The 27676-nt window shown below is 37.1% G+C and overlaps 1 protein-coding gene and 1 long non-coding RNA gene across 2 annotated transcripts in view; one reads left to right on the plus strand and one right to left on the minus strand.

Moving 5' to 3' along the window:
• The window catches only part of LOC125231071 (probable G-protein coupled receptor CG31760), a 197663-nt gene that overhangs the window by 87386 nt on the left and 82601 nt on the right, over positions 1–27676 (plus strand). Inside the window, exon 2 of the mRNA XM_048136416.1 lies at positions 25310–25339. The gene's annotated coding sequence lies outside the window, so the exon portion shown is untranslated. The remainder of the gene's footprint in view (positions 1–25309; positions 25340–27676) is intronic.
• LOC125231087 lies at positions 11058–12603 on the minus strand. The gene is made up of 3 exons (XR_007177591.1): positions 11902–12603; positions 11516–11576; positions 11058–11437 (listed from the first exon to the last, which is right to left on the minus strand). It is a non-coding gene; the product is annotated as an uncharacterized LOC125231087 (long non-coding RNA).

Below are 27676 nucleotides of genomic sequence, written 5' to 3' on the forward strand. Positions count from 1 at the left end.
AATTAAGTAAGGTACCGGGGGGCAATTGTAACTGATCCATTTTTTTCGTTATTACACTATGATGATGAGTTCTACATGTATCCACTGAACACGCCTACCATTATATAACCAGTGGACACTCTATTTAATAATGCAAACATTGTAAAACGTGGAAAAAAAGGACCAGTTACCTTATAACGTTTTTGAACTTATGTTTATTAAAACTCTTTTTAAAGCTTGTCAAATAAGAGATGAAATAGTGCCTTTTTGTTGATTACATTCAGCAAAAACTATTACAATCTATCCATTCAAAACGTGACCCTGCCTCGCGGGTTTGATAGACAATAATAACATTTCAAGACACAAACACTGAGATTAGATAAAATTGTTGTTGTTCATATATGCGTAAGAACCTTTCCGAATGCTGCTTTGTTTACGTATCGCAACAAATAAAGGACAGAAATAGGATATTCGACGTTTTCGTATCAGAGGTTCTGATCAAACGCTTTGTATTAACCCTTCATACAATGAATATGGCTTGTGATATTTCTAAGTTGTGACAGTTTTTTTATAGTCACACAATTCTGATATCGGTTTGTGTTTTAAAAATATTGCTTATTTTTATTGTAGTTCTTTCCAACGTAAGTTTAATCTCGCCGATTGTAGGTTAACAACACACTTCGTTAGAACCATTTTTTCCTGCCGATTCTGCCGTTTGAGAAAACGCTTAAAAATCGTCAAGCTTTAAAGAATCTCAACATTCAACAAATCATGACTGACGGCTGTCTGTCTGTGTTCCGGAAACAAGAAATTGCCAATTATTCTCGCGTTGAACATCTTTCTTCCGGGAGCGTTTATTATCTCTTTAAAAGCGGCGATCATTAAGATCAGTAATTTAAAAATATATATTTAATTAAAATCTGAATTTTCTGTGATTCTGAAGCGTGCTAAGGAAACGTACACTGCTAGTAGTTAAGTAGTAGCTAGTAGAGTAGTCATTAAGTAAGTTTTTGTCAACAATTACACTTTGGAAACTTCCGAAAAACACAATGATGTGAACCGGGGTTTGGACAGAACCCGCGACCTCTGGATTGATAATCGCTCGATCTTACTGCCAGAGTTTCTAAAATTACAAACTAATTATTTTTTTAAGAATAAAGAGATCCTAACCGCCTGCTCCACGCCTGCAATATAGTGAACTGACTTTTGCTTTTTGTCACCTTACAACCCGCATAAGATCAGAAGCTGATAAAAGTACGCAATTCCACATTAAGGGTTTTCAATAAACGGGTCGGGTCACCGATAAATACTTAGCTATAATTTTACTAGTTCCTAAATATGGGATATTCAATAGAGCAGCTTCAACAGTTGAATGACAAGATTATTATTCTATGCATTAAATAAAGAGATAAAGAGCGGTATGTAAACAAATCGTATGTAATCTAAACATCGTCTTCAGAATACTTAAAAGAGACATTTAAGAGACAAATGCCTTTTCACTGATAAATTTTAGTCCCGATAAATCCAATATGGGGCATGCGGGCGTCCCAATTTATTTCAAACTACTTACCTCCCTCAGCCTCGGCAAGTCAGCGTTTCCTAGGCGTATCTGCTGATGAATAGATACAGAATTGAAATTCAAAAGTCTCATGAATTTAAATCAGCGCTCTTATATACCTGCCTACTGCGCCTGGCTGTTAATAAAAAGTAAGCCTGCAAACGAGCGCATAGAGAATATTTTCCAACGATGATCGGCCGTGATCAATATTTATTGCCCTAGGCTAACATGTCATGTTTACCGTGTTTGAACGGGCTTGCGTATTAAAGTTCTGTTTACTGGAAAATGTATGCGTATTGGTTGCATTTAATGGAAATGATGGTTTTTTTTTTTTGTGGAAAAAGAATTGAAAAGATGGATCCGAATTTTGGAATAGTTCATTTTAATCTACATATAAGGAAATTAATTATTCCGAAGATCACAAATAAAGGCGTCCCGAGGCGTAAAGTGCTTAGTGTATCTTGAACCTAATATTGGCTACGTGCACGACAATTACGCCACCTACCATGTGAACTTCAAGTGGCAAATGTCAAAACATGACATGTAAACAAACATATATTTTAACGATTTTTCGTTAATTTTAAATAACTCAAATAACAAGAGCTACTATTTCAAGTGTAATTTAGGTAGATAGATTTTAAAGACATGGATATAATAATAAATATCAGTTTCCAAAGCATTACTCATGGCTTAGACTAACGGTATAAACTTCCAACCCCAGACCACAGAAAGAGGCAATAAATTGGTGCTGGCAGGGCATGTAAGGAATCTTGAAGAACATAGGAGTAATAGTAGAAGTTCTACGAGCGAGTGATATGATATTCGCTAAACCTCCGTCCCGTTAAGCCTATATAAAACAAGTCTAAACGTAAGTACCTAGTCATGTCCGCGGCCGCAGAAATATCCGACACGGGCCTATTCCCAGGCCAAGCCTGAATCTTTAAGCATAATCTTTTACGGTAGGAAAAATACTAACAGCGTATTGAACAATATTAGGTAAACAAAGATTAAATATAATTTATTATTAATATAATATAATGTTTTGTTTTAACATATCACTTACGTTTTCTTTTCACGGCAGCTATCCATTTCAGTTCTTTGATCCAATTTCCAGTGTGCTCTAAGAAACGCATTGAACGTGCAACAACTATTTATCCCATTATTTTTACAATTAACAACAAAACAACATTGGTGCCCCATTTTAAACATTACACATTGTATTATATTTTATGAGTTTTGATAGATGACAAACCACTTTCAGTGTCGATTTTGACCACCGCAAGCACTGCGATCGCTTTGCTTACCCCCTCCATGCACTTCGCACGAAGCTAATAGGTACCTAAGTTTAAAGGTTTGAGCTAACTTTTTCTTTAAATGATTTTAGAGACGTGACACTAAACAATGGAATTTTGAACAAAACAATTTCAGAAGTACTTATTGCTTTGAATTAAGCCAAAGATGTTATTTCTTACAGTAATATGGTTAGAAACCAAGTTCGGTTTTGCGAGACATTTAAGAGCCCACCAAAACCGAAATTCAGACCAAATAGACTAACAAGGAGACTTACTGCGTTTTCACATTATCCGATCCGATATCGGATGTGGGAAGGATTTCAATTTAAAAAATCCAAGATGGCGCCTGTAATGTATGGGATATCGGTCCGACATCCGATATCGGATCGGATAATGTGAAAACGCACTTAAAAAAAAAGAAATAATAGATATAGCCTGACAAGATTTTATTTAACCCTGAAAGAGTGTCGCTACAAACCGTTTTCATATGGCAATAATGTTCGGACGTCATGTATAATGGGGACAGCGTGTACTGGTTTCGCGTAAATAGTTGTAGAAAATGAAAACAGGGTTTTAGAGAATCAAAGTTTAATAAGCATGGTTTAAATACTCGCTACTTGTTTCCGTACAGCCTAAAAATGAATCTTGTGCCTTTATAGTCGTCGATGTTTATTTTGTTTTTACTTGGGACCTTGTTTTATACTGGTGTCAATGATGTAACGGCTTCCTTATTTCTATAAATCATTTTCACGGCTGAGCTACAGACACCTTAAATAAGAACAAAAAATATATTAAGCTAAATTCATTATGATACAGTAATTTTACTGCTGCTTTCCATTTATCTCGGTATAATTATTTTCACCCTAAACGTTGCTCTTACATCAGTGAGTCAAATATTAATCCTTTTTTTGTGATCCCCTCCATATTCATATCCCTGCTGTATGGCCCCTAAACTGCTCTTAACGACCTATTTGAAGAATATTGATTTTACGACGTTGACGTAAGATATGAGTAGATACGGAGAAATATCAATCCTGCTGTAAACCAAGTGGAAATTCCTGAAATGAAATTCACGGCTCATGTAACTTCACGTACGCTTATCCAAGAAGCTCATTCAGATTTCAAGTATCAAACCATTATGATTCTCAGGATAAATCCTTTTACGGCAATACTGGTAGATAAGAGCGAGACAAGCCAATCTATCATGTCATGTAATAGGTACCATATTTTCAAGTCTGAATAAGACACACAAGTTTGACAAAGGATGTCCCTAACAGTAACAGAGGAAATTAGTATTCTGTAGAAATATGATACATTTAGATTAATTTTCTTATATTGCCACACCTAAGACATTAAAATGCATATATATTAAACGCTGACAAAATATATCTGAGTTCGTAAGCGTAAAGTTAAAACACAACTACGAATGAATGATAGCAAAAAATCTATGAAAATAATTTATGGTCCATTGTTTTTATATCCAAAGATGATATATTTATATAATTATGTAGATCTCAGCCAACAGATGATTAAAAGTACCCTCTAATTGTCCAAGCCACCCAATTGTAAAACAGGGTGGAAGGCCATTTATCACTGAAACAAATTTCTCACGAAATATTAAACAGATGTCGCTGCGCGGGCGAGGCGAGTCGTGCCGGCAATTTACAAGAAACTCGGGTCAGCTTTATGAACTAAGTATGAAAATTGTTATGCATTATTCAGCTTGGTATGATAAAGCCTTTGGCGTTAGCGCCGCGTTCTTTGGTTAAATTCGGCGCGTGATAAGCCTCCCATTTTTAGGGTTCCGTAGCCAAAATGGCAAAACGGAACCCTTATAGTTTCGTCATGTCCGTCTGTCCGTCTGTCCGTCTGTCCGTCTGTCCGTCTGTCACAGCCGATTTACTCGGAAACTATAAGTACTACAGTGATGAAATTTGATGGGAATATGTGTTGTATGAACCGCTACAAAATTATGACACTAAATAGTAAAAAGAATTGGGGTGGGGCCCCCATACATGTAACTGAGGGATGAAAATTTTTTTTCGATGTACATACCCGTGTGGGGTATCAATGGAAAGGTCTTTTAAAATGATATAAAGTTTTCTAAAAACATTTTTCTTAAAGTGAACGGTTTTTGAGATATCAGCTCTCAAAGTCGTAAAAAGTATGTCCCCCCCTCTATTTTTATAACTACGGGGTATAAAATTCTAAAAAAAATAGAGGTGATGCATGCTAATTAACTCTTTCAACGATTTTTGGTTTGATCAAAGTATCTCTTATAGTTTTTGAGATAGGTTGATTTAACTGTAATTTTGGTTTGCTGCTACGGAACCCTTTGTGCGCGAGCCCGACTCGCACTTGGCCGGTTTTTACTGTGCAATAAAGTTTAAATAAATAAAAATAAATACATTGTAGTTGTAGCAAATCATGCAGTTTTGTGAAATAGATAATTTTGAAATGTAATTAAAAATAGTGTTCCTAGATTGTATAACGCGTAACGTTTTTTCACTTACCGGCAATTGGTGTGTATTATAACATCGATTTCAGTTTATAATGTATGTAACCTACTTAAGTATGGTAGGTAGTGCGAAAACTAGAACGAAGAAATTATTTAGTTTAATAAGTATTTAGTAGTAAATATTATCGGGAAATTGAGATCCATCGTATCTATTTTTCGGCAACCTAAATATTTAATTATATATTCTTAAGTTAATTTATTAAATTGTTCCTTGTTATGGGTAACAGTATATATAACTATCGTAACCTGCACAGGTAGTATGGTCGCGCGATAGACGATAAAATATCAGGCCGTCCTTATCGCACTATTAGTAAGTGCGATAGGGACGGCCAGATGTTTTATCATTTATCGCGCGACCATAATTGCCTGCCTGAACACTCCTGCAGAATAGAATATAAATCATCATCATCATCATTTCAGCCGTTAATAGCCCACTGCTGAGCAAATGCCTCCCTTTGTGTACGCCACTTATCCCGGTCCTGGGCTAACCTCATCCAGAAGTGCCCCGCAGTTTTTCGAATGTCGTCCACCCAACGAGCCAACGGATGCCAGGCGCTTCTTATAAGTAACTGAAATATAAATAAATAAATAAATAAATAAATATTGGGGACACCTTACACAGATCAACTTAGCCCCAAACTAAGCAAAGCTTGTACTATGGGTGCTAAGCGACGATATATATACTTAAATAGATAAATACATACTTATATATTTAGAAAACATCCATGACTCAGGAACAAATATCCGTGCTCATCACACAAATAAATGCCCTTACCGGGATTCAAACCCAGGACCGCGGCTTAGCAGGCAGGGTCACTACCGACTGAGCCAGACCGGTCGTCAAAGCTATCTAGGTTAAGTCAGGAAAATAATACTGTTGCCCAAGTAACCTTTAATTTACCTGGAGATATCCTAAGACTGGAATAATATTGTATCTCAAGGATTAATAACTTAAAGAAATCGCAATATCGGGCCAAGGCTTGGAACCGGAAACGATTGTAGAAACGAAGCCTTGAGTATTTTTATAGGTTACGGTTCATTTTTACTACTTTCCTAATATAATTCTGCTTTAAAATAACACTTAAAAGACCATCCTAGTCGACATTGTGAGCCGTATAACTCGCTAATCCACATAATATCTCTACCGTTATTATGACTCTCAAAAACTGATCCTATAAAGAATAGTAATATTGCGATCCACGTGCTAAAAGTAAGAAAGGTGCAACGATTGGGGATAAATAAAAACATTGCAAACAAGATAGAAGAAAGTGTAAAATCTGTTTACATTACATGTGGTGTCTTTATTTGCTCTATTTAACAAAGTGGTACATTATTTTTCATGTCGAAACTTTATATGGCCAGTGGCCATAATTATGTACCTACTGTAAAACATTGTTACAATACACGTGCGAAAAGGGAATTCATAACTTGTGTCGCCGTGTCGATTCAAAACACTCCCTTCGTTCGTGTTTTAATTTATCGCCACTGGTTTAAAAAAAAATTCCCCTCACTAGCTCGGAAACACGTGTTTTGGCCTTTGATACCAGCGGGTAAAAACGCATTTTATCCACTAGTGGGTAAAGTAATTTGACCTTGAATAAAGTCAAATTAACTGCTTTAAAATTGATAAAAGTAGGTGAATCTAGTATTAATAATGGACAAGTTAAGAAAAATTAAATCAAGATACAGGAACATATCCATTCTCATTACTTTTTGAACGTCCCTCGTATAACAAATAACTATTGTGGCACTTGTACTACTGTACAAGTGCCACAAATAAAGAGGTAAGTACTACTCTTTATTGCACACCTGTCATAGTTTACAAGTAATGCACAAGAAATAGAAAATCAACTAAACTGATGTACATAATAACAGGCGTTCTTATCGCTTAAGAGTGATCTCTTCCAGACAACCCTCGGGCATCGGATTTGGGTAAGTGGTAAGTATATATTCTGCTCACAAAATTTTACACTCGTACCATCATAGTAGAAGCACAGTATAATAAAGAGTACTATCGTATGGTTCGAAAGAAAGAGATAGTCACACAACCCCGGTCCTCAGATTTGCGGCTATAGAGACGAACACAAAAGTTGCCGTTGCCCGTAATAGGCTTAACCTTAAGGCTTTACTTAGAAAGGGATGAGCCATGAGCACAAAAGGGCAACGATCAAAGTGCATCCGTAAAGGGCGCCAGATAAGATAAGGAGCAATAACTCTTACAAACTATTGTAAAGAGCGGGGGCGAGGTGTAACAAGTGCTTTTTCTTTCAAGTAACTGCTAAAGAAGAAACAAACAGTATCTGTTAAGCACAGATTCTACTCTGTGCCTAACAGTAGGTACTTTACTCTAGTACAAACCTATACCTACTTATGCAATTATTCAACAGTATAGCTTTATTGAAAATCCATACTAATGGATATATATATATATATATATATATATATATATATATATATATATATATATATATATATATATATATATATATATATATATATATATATATATATATATATATGTATATATATATATTATTGTCCTTTTTGGTTTATTTGGTTGTCCTTTTCTATCAAACCACTACGTCGGAAAGGGACAAACGAACTTTATCGGCATGATATCTTTAGAGTACGTTTATGAATAAGGGGGTAAGAATATTAATTAGGACATTTCTATTTTGTCAGTGTATTTAATATTATTTATTAATTATTCTCACTTATTATTTCATTATCTCTTTTGTTTGTTGTTATTGTTATGTTACTTACCTTTTTATTGTAAAGTGCCTAATGCAAAGATAGGTATATTTTTGCTCAGTGTTGCCTAGCAGAAATTTTCACCAGCCGCCACTGAATTAACTATTAACTTTTTCTGAAATGCTAAAGTGCCTACGATGTAATTCCATGCATAATTATTCAGATAAAATTTTAGAGGAAAAGCATTACATACCCAACTTTAAGGTCATTAAACTAATCTGTAAGTTATCTTTTTGAGATTTAATAATCATGAACTATAACGTAGAGCTTGAATTTTGGCATAAATATATTATGTTGTTCATTTTCCACTTTTAAATTTATTCAGTGGCCGAAAACTAATCAGAAGTTATGAATATATTATGTTGTTCTCCCCAGTGCCGAAAACGCATTTTTTTTTAAACCGGCCAAGTGCGAGTTCTACTCGCGTTAGTAAGGGTTCCGTTTACTACAAGAAGGGCTTAAGCGCCTCCTTTTTAGTAGGAACTTAAGTCATTTTTGCGAATAATCAATATATGTAATTATGTGTACCTACCTACATACCTTTTTGTGATGTTATGTGTGTCTGTTGTTGATCTGTATTTGTGTGTCTTTTTAGGGTTCCGTAGTCAACTAGGAACCCTTATAATTTCGCCATGTCTGTCTGTCTGTCTGTCTGTCCGTCCGTCCGTCCGTCCGCGGATAATCTCAGTGACCGTTAGCACTAGAACGCTGAAATTTGGTACCAATATGTATATCAATCACGCCGACAAAGTGCAAAAATAAAAAGTGGAAAAAAATGTTTTATTAAGGTACCCCCCCTACACGTAAAGTGGGGAGTGATTTTTTTTTTCATTGCAATCCTATCGTTTGATATATTGTTGGATAGGTATTTAAAAATGAATAAGGGTTTACTAAAATCGTTTTTTGATAATATTCATATTTTCGGAAATAATCGCTCCTACAGGAAAAAAAAGTGTGTCCCCCCTCTAACTTTTGAACCATATGTTTAAAAAATATGAAAAAAATCACAAAAGTAGAACTTTATAAAGACTTCGTAGGAAAATTGTTTTGAACTTGATAGGTTCCCACTGAGCATGAAACTTACAATAACTTGCAGTAAGTTTACATACCTCACATTTGTAAGTTTAGAACGTAAAGTCGAAAAAATATGACAACAACATTCAACTTATTGGTAATTTGAACCTTTCAGAAAATTACTAATACTATATTACTATAACATGACAAATGAAAACTGATATTATAATATTGCGAGGATGTTTTGATCACAAGTTATTTAAATGTTCATTTATTACATTGCTGCAACAAGGTATTAGTTATGTTATATACGCAACGTTACGGCAACATTAACTTTGAAACATCAAGTTTTCGATATTACCTCAATGTCTAAACTTAAAGTTTCCCAAATGTTCAAAATCAATATTACTGCAATTGACCACTTGAAATATTGGTTTTATGCAGTTGCTGTAATATCACAAATTAACATTTCCGCCAATAAAACCTTTTGATAGAACTGGTATTTTTTTTTGTAACATTACACATTACTTATAAATACAATGTCACAGCAATTGTTTTTTTTAAGAATTAATTTCTCAATGTTGCACCAATTTGTAATAATTACGTTTATAAAACATTTAACATCAACATTACAGTCATTGACCGTTTTAAATATATTTTTTATAATTTAGCTGCGTTATCACAAAATGATCTCTCCTTCAACGATATAACCCGTATCAACTTTGGTGCCATGGAAACTAGGCAGAACCCTAGTACCTATGGGACGCGACATGCGTAGATACGTTCGCGCAGTCCCATATCCAGGCGACCCGCACTCAGGCTGGTGGTGCAGCTGACCAGGCCCAGATTCTCAAGCGCCGTAAATACTTACTCGTTCTTGACGAAGGACTACGAGTTTGCGGCACTTGATGCTATGGAGACACTGGGTCCTTGGTCGGCAGACATGAAAGCCTTTTTGGGACCTCTGTCGGCACGGCTCATTGACTCCACAGGAGACCCCAGAGCTGGAGCATATTTCTCTCAACGTATCGCTCTGGCAATACAGAGAGGAATTGCCGCCAGCATACTTATAATGGGCACCATGCCGCAGGCGGAACTTTTAGATGGAATTTTCTTTTTATAATTGGTTTTAAATTTAACCCTTAAATGCATGAATTTTTCTTTTAACGAGATATGAATATATGTGAATGGTTTTCTGACTGTAGGAAAAATAATAAAAAAATATTTAATACCTACTGATTTTAATACCAAATCAGTGTTAGAAGTTAAATAGGCCAAAACTTATTTATATAAATATATAATTATTGGCAAGTTTTATTTGTAAAGTTTTACTACTATTAGAAAGGTATACTATTTCTGAAACCCATGTGATATAATGTTTAAACATAAACTAATTACTAACTCCGAAAAAATCTGCCTAAATCACATACTAAAAATCGCCACCATCCTGTTTTCTCACACTTTTCCGCTATTTCATCTTTATCCTTAAATAATAAATAGTAAATCATAATATTATTGAATTTATTTAATAACAATAAATACTGAATAATAATTAAGCTGTACATAGTAGTTCAATGGCTATAAATGTGATTTCGGATATCTACATATTGAACCACAGGCCATCAAATGTGTGATACATCACCATACATTTAAGGGTTAAGTAGTTATTTCTAGGTATTTTTTTTAGGTTTCATATTGTTATTCTTTCAAATCGTTCACCATTAAATAAAGTTTTTATTTAAAAGAAAAACGTCCAACAAAAAGAAATCTGTGAAGAACGTCCTATAATATTTAACTCTGGCTGTCCCCAACTGTACTTGCATGCATAATGTTTTTGCTACCAATTTGTAAATTTGAAGGTAGGGTTGATTTTAATGATATTGAAAGCCATCTAGTCAGTATATTTAGAAGAGATGCAATCATTTATACAAATAAAACAAAAATATAGGTATTTCATAAAATATTCAGAATACACTCAACATTAATCACATAGGCATTTTTTTTATACAAAATCTGTGGTTGATCAATTGCAGTGAATTTTAACTCTTCTATTTGTGACAGTTCTATCTGATTATTATAAAAAAATAACTCTTGTCGGGGGTGGCTCACTCCACATTTCTTTCATACATTCCGGCGGCTAAGAGTTCCCGGCCCATAGTTTGATGACCTTCTCGCTTCGCAATAGAACTCAATGTCACATGCAGTCCGTTGACAGGTTGTTGACTGTGAGCCTTCTGTACTTGTTCTTTTATATATTATGTGCTCTGGTTTTTGGTGGACATACAGGTGCTTCTTCGGCTACACAGGATGGTGAAGTTACCAATACTGAAACAGGTATAAAATTCAATGTAGAATAATATTGTTAACTTCCTTGATATGTTACACACATTATTAAGTACATACCACTTAGATTCATCTGCATTATTGCAATCATGTGAAGGGTATTTGTGCAAACTGCAAGTAACTGAAACAGAAGAATATGAATACATTAGTAAATAAAAAATATATAAAACGTTATTCACAGTTAACATAGAGGTAGAAAAAAACTGTTACATAGAAAGTCTGAATTTAATGTTGTATTGTATGTTATTAATTAATCCATACTAATATTATAAATGGGAAAGTGTGTGTCTGTTTGTTTGTCCGTCCTTCACTGCAAAACGGAGCGACGAATTGTCGTAATTTTTTAAGTGGAGATAGTTGAAAGGATGGAGACTGTCATAGGCTACTTTTGTCTATTTCTAAAAGCTAGTTTGTAAATAAATCTAAGCAATAATTTATAAACATACCTACTGTCTTTGGCAGACTGTCACTCATTCTCACTGGGAGTCAAAACAGGTGCTGCACTGAGGCTTCAGCCCTCCTGTGCTGTTGTGGTTGTTTACGTAAGTATAGGAAAACATGTGTTAAATTTGTCAACTAATATGTTAAGTAGTGATTGCGCGAGCCTGTGACAATCGTGCCTCGAGCGTTCTACCACCGCAGCCCAGTCCACTGATATATACTAATAATACTCTTTGCCACTGATTCAAGCGCATTGGCAAACTGAAGTTCAAAAGAAACACGCACACGCTAAAAATGCCCAATAAAAGTCAACCGAACGGTTGCTAAAACTTTCTAAGTTTCTAGTTTCTTTGACATTTGCATTAAGCTAGAAACAAATTATGGGACGCGTCATACGGACGTGGCTGACGACCGCGACTTGCAGTCTTAAAACATCTGGCGGCCAGGTTTTATGTCTGAAACCAAACGCTCAAGGCCATGTCCATGGCTTACGTTACGTCCGATAGTTTGCACAATTCCGAGTATATTCATTATCTTATCTACAATGTAGACGCCACTGTAGATTCTACATCGCAGCAGTGGCCATGCGTCCGCGGACGCGTCGCGTCTCATAATTTGTTTCCAGCTACAATGCAATGCAACGCATTTTGACAGTTGTTTCGATCCACATCAAAGAATATGATTGTATCCACATAAAAGTTCTCGATAAAAAAAATGTATCATTAATAATTGTTATATAATAGAATATACATTTAAAGTTTATTTTGTAAAGTGAAAAAATTCACATATTCCGTAAACCGAAACATTTTTACGATGTTGCCAGCTCTAACTTACAATAAGCAAGCAAACTGGTACATAAATTTACTGGGGTAAATTTATAATTTATTCCCATTAAAAACAGTTCACGTTTGTGAAACGCAAACTGTTTTTAACGGGAAGTTTTATATAGCAGTTAATTTATTTATTTGTTGATTATTTATTTGGAAATTGTGAAACAGACCCTAAATATTTTGTAACATTCAAATGCAAAACTTGATATCCATAATAAACTTAAAATCCACATTTTACGAGTTTTAAGAATATATAAATAAAACTTACTATACAGAGCAGTGGTGCAGAACCTTTTTTCTTTGGGGGCCAAAATATATTATGAAGGAATTTTAGAGGCGGACCAGATTTACACCAAAATAGGACATACGATACAAGTGCATAAAAAAGGAAGTTCGAAACGAGTGGCGATAAATTAAACATGACCGAAGGGCACTAAATCAACACGAGTTACGAATTTCCTTTTCGTACGTGTGTCGTACGATGTTTTTCAGTACAATACGACCTGGAATATAATGGAACCACTTCTCACACTAGTGCGTAAAAACACCATCTGTACTAAAATAGTACATTACGATACAAGTGCGTAAAAAGGAAGTTCGAAACGAGTGGCGATAAATTAAAACACGACCGAAGGGAGTGTTTTAAATCGACACGTGTTATATTAATTTATGATATCACATTCACAAACACGACATCCACACTTAGCATGCCAACTCAAAATATTCATGCTGCGTCCTTTGAAAAGTAAAAACTGACAAGCGGTCGAATAAGCGTATTTCAGCAAATATAGACAAGTTAATCCTCCACACATAGTCGTTTTTAGCCAAATATAGCAAAATAAACGAATTCGCAACGACTTGGAATGGAAGTGCTACTATTATAATCATTGTAGCGAAAAAGTTGACTACGGACACAGAGTACATATTATAACTACGGATAAAGGTGTAAATGTAAAATAAATTATTAGAGTTGGTTGGCAACCCCGGATCGCCGTCCGTGATGTCCTGCCGTCAGTGTTGCCAGATCTCCTGATTTATCAGGAGATCTCCTGATTTCGAGGTGCATCTCCTGAATTCCTGATCTCCTGATTTTTACCAAAAATTTCCTGATTTTCCCAAATATCTCCTAATTTTTCCCGAAAATCTCCTGACTTTGTGAGAAATTTCTTAGTGTTCACGATTATGGTGTTAAAATTCTATTCTATTCAAATTTCTCGAAGTGAGTGTATGGCGGCAATCGGCAAATTGCAGTAATAATACAGATGTAGTGCAAAAATACTTTCCTTCTTATTTTTACGTACAAAACGTACTGAAACTGTCTGAACTAGCATGACAATGACGAATTTTTCCGTAAAAACACGAAGGAAAACCTTTTCGCACTACATCTGTACTGTACATAACACTGCCTTAAATACGTCATAGTAATAGTATTATGAACCAAGTTTTAAATGACAAGATTTGACTGACCATATTTTTTTTAAATATTTAATTAACGTAGATGTTACAAATAATTGTGAAAATAAACTAAAAGAAGAATAATATCATCAATTTATGACTTTGGAGAAATTATGTCTCCTGATTTCTCCTGATTTTTAGGACATGTGTCTCCTGTTTTTTCAAATTGGACCTGGCAACACTGCCTGCCGTCGCCATCTTTCATTTCCTCTCGTCTCGAGCGTTGCGTGTCTGTTCTTGCTGTAATAAAGTGCTGTATCAAAAAATGGATCACATTGAAGACCATGATCATGCAGTAAGTATTTTGTTTCTTTAATTATGCATGAATTATTAACACAGTGATATATAGTGAACAAATGAGCCTGGCAGCCAGCGGCAGCGGGACTAGGTTGATTTGTGTAAAATTGGTTTATTACAGAAAGAAGCCTACAACACAAGTACCCCGCTAAGTATTTATTCGCTAGTATTTATATAATAAACAATATGAATTCAATTCACTTAGTTTAGTCTGAATACGTTTGGAGGACAATTCCGGGTCGCGTCGCGGGAACGGCGAGCATCGGCTCAGAGCGTCGCGGCCGCGCCCGCGCATCACGCATCACATCTCCAACGTCTGCGCATTACGCACTTTATTTTAAATATTCAATTTAATATAACTTTTTACTGTGTTCAGGGTTGTTTTTGTTGCTGCTTCATCTTGGACAAGTTGGCAACCAGCAACAAGACCCGGCCTGCGAGCAATGACCAGTGAAATCCGCAACGGACCTATAAGAAGCTATCCCTGTTCCTGCACTATCATCGGGCGAGGTGAACATCGCTGGTCCATGTGATGCGGCGGATCTATCTCGAAGTTAACAAAGTAAGTTGCCCATTCTATTTATACCTCTACTTTGATTTCCTTGCACCCCTTTTCGATTTGTTGTGAATAGTGTCGTGAGTTCGTGGATTAGGCATTATAAAGCCTCCGCCACAAGCCACACATAAACGGTACGTATACACCGTGTTTCACTTAACACTAAAAACCTGAAAACACATTGTTCAGAATCGAGAGTAGAATCGATTGAGCTATATCTTGATGGGGGTAATATTTTTGTTTAAATTAGTATTATTAGTTATTTTTTACGTGCCCATTCTATTGTACTCGTAATACAACATTGTGTATATCGCATTGCTAGAGGTTGTTTACCTTTTTTCAGTATTTAGGGGTATTAATACTGGCCGGTTACTTGGACGATTATTTTTTCCGCTACTAGTTTGACGTTGTTTGTCAGTTTAATCTTAATGTTTATCATAAGTCATAACAAATTGAACTCGTACCTAATTACAACCTTGTCATTTTGAATATTGAGTTTATTTGCTTACTGCGATTACCTGTCCAATTTGAAGTTTACTGTGACAAAGCTTTAAAGTGTTTTACAGTGACATCTTAGCTGTCTATTGGTAAACCTTATGTCGTTGCAGTAACGTACACAAATAAATAGTCTTATGGTTTATGATGGTAGTTAGCAATTATTTTATTGAGTGTAGAGCTACAAGTCAAGTAGAGCTGTACAGAAAATTAAAAATTCAATTAAAAAAAAAGTAACGATCAGATTAAAAGATGAATACTCTAGATGAGTTTAAAAAATAAAAATCAGTTGGGGTGTCTGAGGTTTTGAGTGATACCGGAAACACCGTGTAGAGAAGTCTGCCTAACTATTATAGCAAACGTAAAGATTTAAAAATAATAAGTATAATTTTATTTGCTTCTAATTTACCAATACTTACAGGTACACAATTAGTTAGATTTATTGAATATTTTTGTGCCTCTGTCAGACATTTAAGGCGCAGTTAAGCATAGATTAATTTAGGTTTTTAGTCAGTTGTGGTTGTCTATTATTTCAACTTGACAATTAAAAGCCGTCGAGGGTGCAATATTTGTATCTTGTCTACAATGTTTATTTTGTGTTTCATTGTGTGACAAGTATAAAAACGTCACCTAAATAGTCCCACTTAACCCTTTGGTAGTCCTAGCTCAGATTAATTAACCCAAGAGATTTGTTTAAATTTCATTAGCATTTAATTGCTAATTATGTATGTGTTCATAAATTTTCCTGGGTTTTCTAATTCACTGTTTCTGCACCTCATTAACCAACATTTTGCGCATTTGCTGTTATTGCATTCGCACTTGCTTTATCCCACGCACCGAATATTTCAGATGGTTGTATTTGTGGCGCAGCGCTCTGCTACTGCCACGGGCTGTTCTCCGACTGGAGACCCACGTGTCAGCTCGACAGTGTCGCCTCCTTGCTTCGCCCCGGTGGAATTTGGTTAGCTTGCACATTGTTACCCTTCTCTTCATTTATTTATTTATGTATTTTTATTCAGTAAATACAAAATGTCGGACAATGACAGTACCAGTAGTGATAACGAGAGCCAGGAGATTGACGAAGCAAAACTAAAACTGTTAGTTCGCAAACATTTTGCGCGGAAATCACGGGTTACTAAATTTAAAGAATTATTGGCTCCATAAGGAAAAGAGTTAATTTCAGAAAATAAAAGTGATATACATAAAGCGTCTAGCAGGCTCTAAGAAGATTGGCCCCTGCAAGGGATTTGGTTGTAATTTGAGGTGCATTAGTGACAGGCCCTAAGTACACTTTATGCGTAATATCAGCCTTCGATCTTCTTTTGTTTCCAAATAAAGTCAGAATGAGAAAGCATGAAATGGAAACCCCATTCCATTCCCCAATAATGCATATTTTTACAGTCATTCATATCCTTGAACTTGGATGAGAAAAATAATAGTTATTGTTATTTGTTATACAAGGGGGCAAAGTTGTATTTTAACGCCGAGTGTGGAATTGAAAAACGAGCAAGTGAAAGGATCCTATAGTTGAACCACGAGCGAAGCGAGTGGTTCGAGAATAGAAATAGAAGAATATGAATGTCTAAAAATATGCATTATGTATCAGTGGGGCTGGTGAAAATTTCTGCTAGGCAACACTGAGCAAAAAGGAACCTGACCTTAACATTAGGTATGTACTTTCCTAGTAATCAATTTTAGGCAAGCCGGTGGGAATCGGCTTGTATGGACCAGCCTCTGCTGTTATGTACTCCATTTCATGTTCTTTCATTTTGACTAGAGATGGGCCGAATATGGACTTTGCCGAATACGAATATTCGGCCGAACATTCGGTTCAGCTCTTACCGAACCGAACATTCGGCCGAATATTCGGTTACGCCATATTTAGAAAGCGGATGTTAAGATTAAAACTATTAAATGATGGATAATGGTTGTGGAGGATGGAGGATAACGGAAGTTAAGATTAAAACTATTAAATGATGGATAATGTCACTAGAACTACATATGTTCTTACGATTTAGTGGATTTAACTAAAACTTAGTTAAAACAACTCTGAACTCTACTCAAGTCTTAAACTACGGTTTTTTCAACTTTGTATTTATATTTTGACGCATAGTGAATTATCTCTTTTTAGTAGTTCCTTATATAGAAAGCTAGGAGGAGGAGCTTATTATCGAATGGAATACGTAAGATCTTCATTAGTTATGTACTTTGTTTATTCGGTAAATATTCGGCAATGCAACCGAATTATTCGGCCGAAAACGAACATTGAAAAACTTGCCGAATATGCCGAATACCGAATATTTACCGAATATTCGGCCCATCTCTAATTCTGACTTTATTTGGTTACTCTCGCTTACTTGGTTTGGTTTATGTAATATCACAGTTTAAAAATTACCTTGATTATTTTTTACATTTTCGTGAATAAGTCTGAAACAAAAGAAGATCGAAGGGTGATATTACGCATACATAAAAACGTGTCGACTGACGTCACGGTCAACTCATTCATTATAAATTTCAATGCGACTTCTTAAATAGAAATTGGGTTTAAAAATAATCTGCCATATTTTTAAACCCAATTTCGCCGATTCGAATTCGTGTTTAGTGACGTCACGGTCAACTCATTTGGTGTGCATTGGGGTAATTTCGAAGCACAGAAATGCTCAGGTAATTTAAAAAGGGGAATCTTGATATGATGGAAATAATGGTGATTTTTCTGTGACTTTAGAAATTAGACGACTTTCGGAATTACCACAATGCACCCTACTTAATATATTTCTATCAGACATATTCAATAGCAATTTGATTAAAAAATAACTTCTGCCAATGTGTTTCTTATAATTATCTGATGCTTCATTTGTAATTTTGTATGGTATAAAATATTTCTAGTACTGGAAACTTGCCTGTACAAAACCACACTTGCAAAGTCTCCACGTCTTGAAGACTTTTATCAGTTTCAGTTTCTAAGAAATCGTGCAGACATATTGAAGACTGTGCAGGTTGCGAGCTCAAAGAGCGCTCAGGCAAATCATAATAATAATCAATACGTTTAATCATACAAAATATCATAAGTCCTTCATCTCATCAGCTGCAAACTCATGTTTCACGTGTGCAATCAAAATTACAGATTGAATGAATTTAAATTTTTGCAGGTATGTCACCTGAGGCGAGGAGGATTTGAGTAGGTGCATATGCGAACGGCCTAAGTGACGCCTCTTCAACGCGACGGGTGTATTCTCCTCAAATATGAGAAGGAGCTCGGGTCCTGTGGGCTCTTAACCGTCGTAGTTTTCACGCAGTGTTTTAAAATAGTGTTTGTGTGTATTATGGTAACATACGTTCAATTCAAATGTGTAACACTACATAACTATACATAGGTATCACTTTTCATTAGTATGGTGATGTTTTTCCGGCCTGAAGAAAAAACTTCAAATAAAATAATTATGTTGTCTGTATATCCATGTTTTTGTTTTACACATCAATGATTTTTGTGTGTGGTATTTTTTAAGTTTGACTTTTTCGTTTCTAGTTATTTTGATCATACATAATCATTAAAATTATGTTTGGAAGTATTAAGCTGCACACGGACCGTCGCAAACCTGTCGAGCAGACTTTCGGTTTTTGGAGAGAATCTAGCTTGTTCCAATTCACTCGCGATCGAAACTAGCGAGTTCTCGACAGCCGCGGCGGTCCGCGCGCAGCTTGCAGAGCACCTTGCGTGCAGTTAATTTGTGACATCCTATCAACCACAAAAATCAACTTCCCTGAAACATCCCTATGAAATATTGTGTGAACGGTTCACGAGTGGCTTGCACAAAACATGCATCTAGGAAATGCTAGCAATATTATTATTTCACTAAACGAACAAGTTGCCAGTGATTCGTTGACACAACATACCAAATGCAACTTTTAGGTACATTACAAGAGTAACTTACAAGGAACTTCACTAGAGTTATTAAAGCAATGTTACATTTGTAACTTATTAAAAGGTACCGGTGAAAAGTTGATACAATTTACAACTTTAAACTTTTTGGTGTATTGTAAATGCAACATTGCCGTAATGAATAGCGTGTAAGTTACGTACAAGTTGCATAATGTGCTATTGTTGCAATGTACAAAAATGAACTTCTTAAAAGTTTTCGTCGTAACTTTCTAGTAAGTTGATATTTCAATGTATCAGCAACATTGCTATTCAAAGTTATAGAAAGTTGTAAAAATCCGATCTGGGAAACTTACAGGGTTTATCTACAGCGCGGCCGAAAGCGTTTAACATCAATATGGCTCAAACGTTGCCCAAACATTGCAACGTTGCAATTGTAAGTTTCAAGCTCCCAGATGTAGCATTGAGCAATGTTACCGCAAGTTCTGCTTGCTTAACGGGTTCAGTAGTTTTTGAGAAAAATACGGAAAACTACGGAACCTTACACTGAGCGTGGCCCGACACGCTCTTGGCCGGTTTTTTTGTATTATTTTGCCATGAATAAAAAATATTTATATTTCTATTTCAATATTGTGAACAAAACGAAACAGAAATTATTTTATATGTAATATTCAAACGCGCTCAAACAATTTCAAGAGATTTGGTAACTCCTTGCAGCGGCAGTGAGTGATTTTCGTAATTTGAGTTTTTTTTTCTTTTAAGTCCGACTTACGCTTTACTGTAGATTTCTAATAGGATAAGATAAGATAAGATAAGATACATTTATTGATAAAATTTTACATATTTTACACGTCATTTCTTATTACACAATGTCAATTATCTTATTTAACATTTTAATTATTATGACATTGTAATATTCAACATCTTATTAAATATTCAACATATATCTTAGTATACAGTTCATAATTTAGGTATATAATTTAGTTTACATGTTACATAGGTAAATCTTGTTACAACAAAGAAATTACTTAATTTATCAGTTCATAATTAGGTACTATTTACTAACGATCCCTGAATACAAATTCATTCACAGTTAATTTTTTGCCTATTTACTTAAATAACTTGAAAATCACCTTACTAAAAATTATTAAAAAATATTTTTGAAATACTTATAAAAACCTATTTCAATTGATATGTAACACAATATAGTTCTAGAAACTTTGATTTTTAATTTTCACTTTTACCCCCCAAAAGTGGCCCCTATAATTAAATTTTCTTAATTTAAATTACATGTCCGTCTTTGGATCACAGGTTTACATATGCGTGCCAAATTTCAAGTTAATCGGTTCAGTAGTTTCGGAGAAAATTGGCTCTGACGACGCACAGACAGACGATGATTCTATAAGGGTTCCGTTTTTCCTTTTTGAGGTACGGAACCCTAAAAAGCATCAGTTAATTTATGTTGGTGTACATAATTCTTGTCACGCGTTTTACTTGGTTTGGATCTTGTAAATATTTAAGTGGCTTTATGAACTCTCCTACAATAAAATAGGCGTCTTATTTGCATAAGAAAAGTTCTCGACCAAGAGTTCTGTAAACATTTTTAACAAAACAAACTTGCGACGGGGTAACAGGATCGATGTGAACAAAAAATAAATCAATAAATAAATATAAAGACATTCTTCGACGCCACGACAAGCTCGGCAAGAATGCCCGTGTTGTGAGTAGGTACCTATTAGAGTACTATGTAATCCATACTAATCCATAGTAATATTACCTTGTAACGCGAACATTTACCAAAACGTATAAACTCAGTGCAAACAAGCTTAGTTTAAACGGCCGCTACTAGATGGCGCCACCGGTACTGGTTTTCCGAGTGAACTTAGCAAATATTTAAGTGTTCCCGTAGACTTAAAATTCTAAAACCTAGTGCAACATATGTTAACGGGTGCCTAGAATTTTATAGTAACCATGTCAATATGTAACTCTTAGATAAAATTCGTCAAATTGTTAGTTTGGCCGTCCGTCAACAGATGGCGCCACAGGTATCAATATTGTGATATTGAACCTCGATGTTTAAATATTTAAATCATGGGACACGGTTCCCGTAACTTGTATATTTTACTGAAGTAACTAGTAAATGTAAAGATTGTAAATAAGTAGTCAAACATGTAAAAAACAAACAACAATGTTAGTACTAAGATCAACTTGTCTGTTACACAGAAAGCTCAATAGATGTCGCTGTGCTGTGGCGCATTTCAAAGTTAGTTGTCGCTATTAAGATTTTTCCTGGGATAACGACCTCATGTACTGAACAACGTTTTATTTGAGAAATAGTTAGGAGTCAATTCGTGCACACCTTATGTACCGTATCGGGACTTTGGTGGACCATTTGACTAAATCTATCATCGCTCCCTTAGCGCTCGACTGCTGTCCTCAAGGACGCTGTACGGCCTTTGATACCTAGTTTATTGTACTTAGCATAGTGCCGACTGGAAATAAAAGCCTAAGTCTGCTACACGCCGCCTTTCACTACGCTCTCGCGCACGCCCCACCCCTCTTCGGATTTTCATCCCCTACATCTGGCGCCCAACTCGAGGCCGTGCTGTGACGTCACGACGTTGATGACTGTCGAGACACGAAGAGCGAAGATTTTGCGAGAACAACGTGTAGAAATGGCTGTTAACATGTCAGAAGGACAGTTCCAGCAGCTATTGGAGGCGATCACCAGCGCTGTACGTCCTGCTCCGCCGCCGGTGAAGCATAGCTCCTTCGCGAAGGCAACTTTCTTCTTCGTCGGTAAACGGGATCCAGCCTGCGTGCAAACGTTCCTGACAGCAGCTACGTGTTTCAAACGTCTCAATGACGCAATACGTAGTTTGCCTCTACAAGCGACCGCTCGAAAAGCGGTGAATGTTGAAGTGCTGCCACCAGCCACAACCACTACTCGTACCTGTACTGCGACAGCAGCGCCAGCGCCGTCTCCGCCACCGCCCGTCTACACGTGTTATGAGTGCGGTACGCCAGGCGTTGTTAGGAGCAGTTGCCCGATGTGTGCAGTAGCTAAACACTGCGGAACGCACCTAAAGTCTTATGGAAGAGGGGGAGACCCAGAGACTACCCCTGTACCAGCAACCGGAAATGCACGCGGACGTGCTCCCACACCGATCACAACTCAACGTCGACTTTCCTGTCACTGCGCCGGGTCGACTGCAGTTCCAGAGGGGGAGACTGTAACGCGAACATTTACCAAAACGTATAAACTCAGTGCAAACAAGCTTAGTTTAAACGGCCGCTACTAGATGGCGCCACCGGTACTGGTTTTCCGAGTGAACTTAGCAAATATTTAAGTGTTCCCGTAGACTTAAAATTCTAAAACCTAGTGCAACATATGTTAACGGGTGCCTAGAATTTTATAGTAACCATGTCAATATGTAACTCTTAGATAAAATTCGTCAAATTGTTAGTTTGGCCGTCCGTCAACAGATGGCGCCACAGGTATCAATATTGTGATATTGAACCTCGATGTTTAAATATTTAAATCATGGGACACGGTTCCCGTAACTTGTATATTTTACTGAAGTAACTAGTAAATGTAAAGATTGTAAATAAGTAGTCAAACATGTAAAAAACAAACAACAATGTTAGTACTAAGATCAACTTGTCTGTTACACAGAAAGCTCAATAGATGTCGCTGTGCTGTGGCGCATTTCAAAGTTAGTTGTCGCTATTAAGATTTTTCCTGGGATAACGACCTCATGTACTGAACAACGTTTTATTTGAGAATAAGTTAGGAGTCAATTTGTGCACACCTCATGTACCGTATCGGGACTTTGGTGGACCATTTGACTAAATCTATCGTCGCTCCCTTAGCGCTCGACTGCTGTCCTCAAGGACGCTGTACGGCCTTTGATACCTAGTTTATTGTACTTAGCATAGTGCCGACTGGAAATAAAAGCCTAAGTCTGCTACACGCCGCCTTTCACTACGCTCTCGCGCACGCCCCACCCCTCTACGGATTTTCATCCTCTACAACCTCTATAAATGGGAAAGTGTGTGTCTGTTTGTTTGTCCGTCTTTCACGGCAAAACGGAGCGACGAATTGACGTGATTTTTTAGGTGGAGATAGTTGAAGGGATGGAGAGTGACATGGGCTACTTTTTGTCTCTTTCTAACGCGAGCGAAGCCGCGGGCAAAAGCTAGTACTTAAATATATAGAAACATCCAAATCTCAGGAACAAATATCTGACCAGGATTCAATTCCAGACGTATTATAAATAAATAAATATTATAGGACATTCTTACACAGATTGACTGAGTCCCACGGTAAGCTCAAGAAGACTTGTGGGTACTCAGACAACGATATTGTATATAATATACAAATACTCATATACATAGAAAGTTTTAGACATATTCGTCCGCTACCGCTGATGCTGACTGTGCCTATCTAGGTATAGTCATAGGGCATTAGACCGATATACATTTTTGAAGTCCATTCGGCTGATTAGCAATTCAAACTAGCACTAATAGTTCCAAATGCTAAAACTATATTCCTGCACGCTAATGGATATTGATTCCAGCCAGTCCAATATCTCCATTGTCTGCTCGGATGGACCACAGACGAGGTTTTACTCGGTACCTATTTGTATAATGAAATGTGCTTTTCATTTGAGTTGCCCATTGTACTTACCTACAGGTGGATTTTACATTGCGAAATTCGTTTTAAACATTTTTTTGTAATTTGGTTGAAAGAAAAATGTTTGAAGTATTTTATGCCAGAGATTTTTATTAATTAATTTACTTATTTTAATATCAACTGAATGGAGAATAAAAGGTATAGAAGTAAATTGAGTAAAAACATGGTAAATTGAACAAAAGTTGGTAAAAATGGATCGTTTCGTTTTTCAGCAACACATTCAATATTTTACTGAAACTAGACTGCACACATACTGAATGATAGTTAATTATGCAATTACTTTAATAATATGTAAGATACGGGAACTTAAGAACGATATGTATAATAACGTTGTCATATGTAGTGACAAAGTGGGACCCTAAAAATGTGCTTTAATATAGAAATTCTCCCAATTTCCTTTAAATTGTCCGTTAGATAAAGTGGGAACCTTAACACTATTAGACACTATTTCTATGTACATTGAAACTTGAATCTTTCACTAAACTAGCTACATTTCATCACACAAAGCAGACAGCCAGACACAAAAGTCGACAAGCATAAGGCAGCGTTCCCACTTAAGCGTCGCGTGTCTCGGGGCGCGCAACGGACGTCTCCGCCACGCCGCCTGAATGTAATTCAAAAAACGTCTCCTCAGTACATTTTGTATAGGAAGGACGTAAGACGCGCCCCCAGGCGGCGCGGCGCGCGCCACGCGGCGTGGCGGAGACGTCCGTTGCGCGCCCCGAGACGTGCGTCTTATGAGTGTGGAACTGTGGATGATAGCTAATGGTCTTGGGACAGCCGTATAATTTCCATTCATGCCTACTATTAAGTCGCTCCAAACGCGCTTAGTTTGGCAACTTGGCCAATTTAAATTAATGCTTTAAATCTTAATTGGGTATTAGGAACATGTCTTTAGATCCCTTCGGTGTTCTAAATAATGCAAACAAGTTTAATAGTTGCTGTTTGAAGCGTGTTGCCGTCGTTTAGAAGGGGTCGGGACCTAATAATACCTATATACTATCTTAGACTGTCCAACTAGTTAGTCAATACATTGGATAGCCCTTGAATTATTTTAACAAATATTTTGATTTGTGTTTTTTTTTCACACTATAGATAGATAGATAGATAGGTACATATATAAATTAAAAAAATATTTTGTTTCTTTAACGTATGACATCTTATTTATTTCGATTTTTAAATTAAACATTGTTATTGTTGATTTCAGATCCAGCCAGGCATGATTTGAACAGACAGGGTCCGTAAATGATAATGACTTACTCCCAAAACAATCATACACTTCGTTAAATCTAGACTAGTTAGAAATCGTCTCTAATAGTTCATTATAATATTTTTCAACGGTTGTCAATAGCCAAATTTTGCTTTGTCAATATTGCTAATCTTTATTTTAAATATGAGCAAAATATTTTATTCTATATCAACATCAACGTACAACAATAAAAACGTTTTGTAATGCTAACAAATTATGACACAGTTATTCTAATGTAGTGATTGCCAGATTATCATTCAGTAGTAACAATTCTGAAAAGGTTAACTTTTCAGAGTATTCATAAAGGTCGTCTATAGCTTGAATTGGTTAGGTTAGGTGAGCAGTTCTCAAAAAAATTGTACATAGCCACGTCAGCAAATTTTAATTGATCCTATTTTGTAACCAACATTTTGTAATATAAGTCGACTTTCGTGAGATATATACAGGATAATTTGGTTGTCTATTGTTTGCCCGACAGTCATTTAACATAATATTCATTTGCCCAAATCTAACTTGCCTGAATTTCATTTGCCCGAATGATTTGTTTACCATAAAAATCATATGACATACTCGTTGTTTATCCGAATATTACCTTCCATAATCATACAATGCCATACTATTTGTTAGCCATATTATTAAGTGCAATAATATGGTTTCATAGAATATTCAAACGCCATAAGCAATTATTGCCATATTAATTGTTGCCCATATTATTACCTAATCTAACCTACTTTCTGATAGCAGTTTCATTTTCCAGGGGTCACAGTTCTAACCTAACCTAACCTACTTTTCCAGCAGTTTCATTCTCCAGGGGGTCACAGTTCTAACCTAACCTAACCTACTTTTTTTTTTTAACGAGGGGAAATGCATTACGCATACCATCCCAGGCGCAGGGACCGGCCTGGGATGGTTATGTGGGACTCCCATATAGGCTAATGAGACCCATGGTGTACCCACTAAAACCCCTCGATTGCCGCCTCAGGGCTTACAGGACGAGGTCGCAGGCACGTTTCGGCACTCCTCCGCAACCTCGTCAGCCACTAATAACATCTGTGGAGGGTGTTTTGCCCTCCCAATCACCATATCGCGCGCCTCAGATGCAGCGTGCTTGCCGCCCCAGGGACCTTTATGTAGGCGGCAGACGTCCCCGAGTCTGTCGCCCACAGGACCCTTTAAGGGGGTAGTCGGCGGTCATACGCCAGTCGCCGCCGCCCCACACGCTTTCGGCGTATTGGTTGGGAAGCTGGATCATCTTCCCTGCCACGCTCTGCCATCTCCTTCTGGGCCATGACTCCTTCGCAGAAGTCCAGCACAGCTTTCCATGACCTATCGCTGTCCACCATATTTCGGATGACGAAGGGTAGAGACAGGTCATGACCAACCACAGCGCTTAAAGTGCTGCGTTCTTCCTCCCATGCTGGGCACACTGCCAAAGTGTGCTGTGCAGTGTCCTCCGGGCAGTCGCAGTGATGGCACACTGCAGTTACTTCCCTTCCGGCTCTGTCCTTGAGATACTTCCCGAAACATCCATGTCCCGAGAGGATCTGTGTGAGCCGGAAAGTCAGCACACCATGTGTCCGGTCAAGCCATTGCTTGAGGACTGGACGAACCGCTTCAATGGTGAGATGACCTGCACTGGGCTGCGCTAGTCTCTGTTCCCAAATTTCCACCATTTCGTCACGAATTCCGTCTCGCCATCCTAGGATTTCTCGTGGTGCTGGCGAGTCTCCATTGAGATGCGCCTCCTCACGCCAGCGGTAAACGACTGCGAGGGCTTTTGCATCTAAATCCCATGGTAGGGACCCAGCCAGCACACATGCCGCTTCAAATGAGATGGTACGGTATCCTCTTATAGCTCTCGTAGTGATAGCTCTCTGTGGTGCACGAAGTAGAGCTACCTGTTCCCTCTTTAAGATATCCGCCCAAACTGGAGCTCCGTACAAGGCCATAGATCTGACGACCCCGATGTACAGCCGTCGACTCGACGCTCTGGGCCCTCCCGTGTTTGGGAGTATACGCCCAAGAGCGCCAGCTGCTCCCAGCAGCTTCGGCATTAGGCACTTGAAGTGCGCGCGAAAGTTCCATCGGCTATCAAGCGTGAGACCTAGGTACTTCATAGTGGACTGGACGTTGATCTGTGTTCCACCCACTATAATATGTGCCGCCGGAGGTGGCGCCTTGCGAGGCCCATGAAAGCATAAAGCTTCCGATTTATGTAGGGCCACTTTTAACCCCAGTCGCCGGATGCGACCGACAACGTCAGCAACTCCGGCAGTTGCGTATGGCGGCCTCCCTAAAGGTTTTCCCGCGGGCAGTCACTAGTGT

The sequence above is a fragment of the Leguminivora glycinivorella genome, chromosome 11, assembly GCF_023078275.1.
Source record: "Leguminivora glycinivorella isolate SPB_JAAS2020 chromosome 11, LegGlyc_1.1, whole genome shotgun sequence".
NCBI classification, from domain to species: domain Eukaryota; kingdom Metazoa; phylum Arthropoda; class Insecta; order Lepidoptera; family Tortricidae; genus Leguminivora; species Leguminivora glycinivorella.